We start from the raw sequence: 5,142 nt of genomic DNA on the forward strand, positions 1-5,142 counted from the left end.
CAGTAGTTGGTTTCCCCTGAGGCTTGGGTCCGAGGACCATGCAATGCCTTGGTTCTGTCCAAAACCTAGTTTTCATTACATCCAGGGTAGTTGGTTTCCCCTGAGGCTTGGGTCCGAGGACCATGCAATGCCTTGATTCTGTCCAAAACCTAGTTTTCATTACATCCAGGTAGTTGGTTTCCCCTGAGGCTTGGGTCCGAGGACCATGCAATGCCTTGGTTCTGTCCAAAACCTAGTTTTCCACATCCAGGTAGTTGGTTTCCCCTGAGGCTTGGGTCCGAGGACCATGCAATGCCTTGGTTCTGTCCAAAACCTAGTTTTCATTACATCCAGGTAGTTGGTTTCCCCTGAGGCTTGGGTCCGAGGACCATGCAATGCCTTGGTTCTGTCCAAAAACTAGTTTTCTCCTTGTGCGGGATCTTGGCTTTAGGGGAGTTAGCTCCTCAGCCAAGCCCCTAGAGTTTATCCATACGGTTAACGTTGCAAGGTACCTAGTTTACTCTTTACAGGGGACCTTGGCTTTAAGGGAGTTGGCTCCTCAACCAAGCCCCTAATCAAGAAACGTAGTTCCTAACAGAACTTTATACTTAGAACTCTATAACCAACGGCTAGACATATCGGAGAAACTCTATCGACCCACTTCCTATACCAACACACAAGCCCTTCCCACAGACGGCGCCAATTGTAAGGACGCGTTTCGTGGCGGACCGTAACAGTGTCGGGTTCGCACGTGAAAAGGCCCCTAACAATATCATTTGTAGAGCGTGGGTTTGGAAGGCTAGGCCTTGGTTGATAGGCGGTGGGTTTTTCACGGTGTTCGTACCAGTTTAAGTTTTCCTACACCCCTGGAGTCTTTCTCCTGGAGGTGGGCTGGGAGGCTCAGGTTTCTGGCCATTTTTCCCAACCCCCCCTCTTGGCGCACCTTCCTTTTTATTATATAGTCCGTCTTGGCTGATCCTGACCCTCCACTTGTAGGTCAGGCAGGAGCTTGTTTCTATATCCATCCCATCAGCTGTCCTGTCTAACTTTCTATTAGTTTCATGGACCGACGTTCGCACCGCCCAAACGTCTTTTCTCATTAACCAGCTCTGGGAATTGGCAGGTGCATTTACTGAAGGGGGTCGGCCGCACTTTCCCTGGTCCGAGTTCACACCCTGCTTCCCTATGGGCCTCATTCCGTTCACATCCCTTTGAGGGGGCTGTTTGGGGATTGCCTACACCAAGGTGTTGGTCTTCCTGTTGAAGCTATGGAATGCCGAGGATAGGGTAAGTTCTCAGCCGTTCCCCTTGCTACCTCGGCCACTGAGCATTTGTCTTCGGCAAGGTACCTCCTCGGCACGGGCCCTGGGCCCAGATAGAGTTTGGGCCGGACTGCAGAAGTCTCGGACCCACATTAACTAATAACAATTTGTTACTTAAAATTTATTGTGAAATATTGTGAAAAATATTATAATAACATTTAATTGTGATTTTTTATTCTTTTTATTATTTTTACTTTCTTTCCTTGCATCCATACGTTTCTTTTCCTTTTCTTTTCTTTTTTCTCTTGTTTTTTCTCCTCCACACACGTATCCCCATCCCCACTGACCCACTCCTCTCATCTTGTTTTTATTTTTCTCAAACTCTTCCTCCACGATCCACACAGTGTGTCCTCTCTGCTTTTATTTTTCTTTCTTCATCTCTAGCTCTCTCTTTCTCATTCTCTTTCTCTCATACTCTCACCCTGTCACACACACATTACTAGCGGAGAACAAAGTCGGAATTTAAAGTTTGATTCACCCAAGAGAAGAGTTTCTGAAGAGAGGGAGCTGCATGATGTACTTTGAAGAGAGAAGAAGAAGAAACATAAAGACATGTTGTGTTTCTCTAGAGATGGTAGTGGTAGAGTTTCTGAAGGTACTCCCAGCAGTTGTGTTTCATTTTCTTTTCTTTTTCTATGTGTGTGTGTGTGTGTTTTTTTTTTTTTTTTTTTAGGTTCAAATTCAAAAGGAAGTAGGGAACCGTGAGAAGCGGTCTGATCATGGTTCTCAGAACAGTGAGGTTTGACTGTGGTTCGCTCAGGTCCCTGCTTTTTTCTCATAGACCGGTTCTTGAGGCTAAAAGAACCGCAAAAATGAGCGGTTCGAGGTGTTCCAAGTCGGACCGTACCGTCCGGTCCAGGTTTTAAAACCATGTCAAGTAGCTTGTAACGTTCTATACGATTATATAACAGGGAAAAGAATTAAGGATATGGTGGGTCCATGTGTAAGTTGGCAAGCTAATTTAGGAATGTTGTAAAATTTTTGGGTTTTTTGTGATAGGAACTCATTAGTTCTTATCAATATTAACAATTTGGTAGTTTCTCCGAGGGAAACAGGTCCTCTAGAATTAAGAGACTAAAAGAGTAAGGAGAAGAGAGAAGAAGAATGAGAGAGAGAGTAGAAGAACAACAGGGAAAAGAATATAGAAAAGCGTTATTACTTTTAAGATGATTATGTACAGTGTTTGACAATTCCTTTTTATACTATCACATACAACCCTCACTAACTAACTTACTTCCTCCTTCTTGACTAACTCTTCCCTCACAGCTGTCATCTTGACAACTTTGCCTTTTCCCTCCAATTCACTAATTACTTGACTTCAGTAACATAATTAACTTCAGTAACGGATTCCTAACTTTCCAAATACCTATAATTTTGTTGTGCCTCTCACATTATTAAAAACATATGCAGGCTATAAAGCACATATTGTACTTTAATGTTATAATATAAAATAGTACTATAAATTAATAGATACTTTAATGTTAACTTAATTGTATTTGGGTAATGGCCTTGATGGGTAGGGACTAGAAAGGAGGAATGTGAGAGATTTGAGAAGTTGTGCAGAGAAACAGTCACACTACGGGTCCGTTTGGTTGGAGGAGTGGAAAAGTGGGAAGATGGAAAATATTTAGTTTTTCTTCTTATGTGTTTGGTTGGAGGGGTAGAAAAGTGGGAGGGTGAAAAACTCTTTTGTTTGATTGGAGAGAAAAAGGGAAGGATGGAAAATGTAATTTATATAAATTGACTACTATACCCTTGTTACATAATATGTAAGAAATAGATTTATTTGTACTCATTAAATAATATAAAATTTACCACATCATATATATAAATTTATATTATTATTTTTATTATTATAAAGTAAAAATTACAATAGTGTACATATAATGAGGACAAGAAACAATAAATCACATTGAAAAAAATGAAAAAGGAGAAGAGAACCTGGACCACTGGACGTTGGTGTGCTGTGAAGTCAAGATGAGAAGAGGAAAAAAAGTGATAAGGATTTGTGGGCAAGAGTCATCAGGTGGGGTAAGTGAGAAGGTCATGAATGAGGGTAGGTGGGTGAGGGCATTATGGTAAAAGTGTTGTGAGAGAATTTTCTTTCCAGGCTTTTCCTCCCGATTTGGGAGGAAGGAATTTGTGGGCCCAGGAGAGAAAATAATCTCCCGGGTTTTCCTTCCTTCCTATTTTCTTCAGCTTGCCAAACAATGGAAAATACTGTTTTCCTTAGCATTTTCCTTCCTATATTTTTCATCCTCCCTAAATTCACCCCAACCAAACACAATGTACATTTGGAAGTTTAGAGGGAAAAGGGGAGTAGAGGGGAAAGAGGGGAGAGTAAATGAGAGGAGAGGTGAACAGTTATCTCTCCACCTTATTTGGATATTTTAAAAATTAAGTAAGGGTAAAGAAAATACATACCCCTCTCCTCTCATTTACTCTCCCCTCTTTCCCCTCTACTCCCCTTTTCCCTCTAAACTTCCAAATGTACATTGTGTTTGGTTGGGGTGAATTTTCTCTCCAGGCTTTTCCTCCCGATTTGGGAGGAAGGAATTTGTGGGCCCAGGAGAGAAAATAATCTCCCGGGTTTTCCTTCCTTCCTATTTTCTTCAGCTTGCCAAACAATGGAAAATACTGTTTTCCTTAGCATTTTCCTTCCTATATTTTTCATCCTCCCTAAATTCACCCCAACCAAACACAATGTACATTTGGAAGTTCAGAGGGAAAAGGGGAGTAGAGGGGAAAGAGGGGAGAGTAAATGAGAGGAGAGGTGAACAGTTATCTCTCCACCTTATTTGGATATTTTAAAAATTAAGTAAGGGTAAAGAAAATACATACCCCTCCCCTTTATTTGGATATTTTAAAAATTAAGTAAAGAGAGAAGAAAGAGAAGGATAATTTCATATAAATTGACAATTATGATTTTATTTTTATTAATTTTAAAGAAATAATATAAATTGACATCAAGAACCGTATGTTGCAGGCTCAAGTCGAATTATTCTCTAAAAATAGGAGAAGTAATCACCTTTTCCAAATTTTATAGATGTGAATAGCTTTGGCCTTGTGCACTAGGTACCACCTTTCAAGGTCACGTTTTGATTGACATGCATGAGTCAGAACTTCGGGGGTTTATGTGGGTACTGGGTACACATATAACATATTGCATGGCTATTTTTTTCCCCCAAAAGCTGAAGAAGGGTGACCTAGCCTGCGCATGACTCAGAGCTCATGTAAACATCAATTCATATGTAGCAATTAGATAGGCACATACAACTCCCACAAGGCATGCAAAAGCAGCATTTAAACACAAAGAAAAAAACGTTGTACGATACAAATATAGCAACACAAAAGGATATAAAACACCAACCTTTGGTTCCACATTACTTGTCAAATTACAGAGATAACTTCTTCAACAAGAAAGGTTCCTTATGCAGGAGAAATGACGCCGACACCCTTTGCCACGATTGATGGATATGGGTAACGGTGTCATCTCTCCTGTGTAGCGAACCTTTCAAATGCTGCTGCTGATAATGATGATGATGATGTTGCTGATGCTGAACTAAACTGAATCATGGATTCTTTTTTATGGAGTAGATGGTTTATGTAGAGGCAAAAGTTAGTTTGTCATGTTTACTTATTTTTTGAGATATTCTTGTGTATTCAGATCGGGCTCCAGCCAAATGGGCACTATATGGAGCTGATTAATGATGAGTCCTCAAGGGCATGCTATTTGAGCGGTCAGCCGGTCACCGAGTTGATTTTGTTGCATTAGGCGTTTTTTTATGGGGTTGGTATTAAAAAGCTCTGAAAGGCTTTACCTTTAAAGCGAATATTATTG

At 40.7% G+C, this 5,142-nt stretch overlaps 1 long non-coding RNA gene across 1 annotated transcript; it reads left to right on the plus strand.

Annotated features, from left to right (window-relative positions):
• Positions 1 to 1,656: 1,656 nt before the first annotated feature.
• LOC115988935 lies at positions 1,657 to 5,142 on the plus strand. Its single transcript, XR_004091724.1, has 2 exons — positions 1,657 to 1,896; positions 4,969 to 5,142. It is a non-coding gene; the product is annotated as an uncharacterized LOC115988935 (long non-coding RNA).

This window comes from Quercus lobata, chromosome 1 (genome assembly GCF_001633185.2).
Source record: "Quercus lobata isolate SW786 chromosome 1, ValleyOak3.0 Primary Assembly, whole genome shotgun sequence".
Taxonomy (NCBI): domain Eukaryota; kingdom Viridiplantae; phylum Streptophyta; class Magnoliopsida; order Fagales; family Fagaceae; genus Quercus; species Quercus lobata.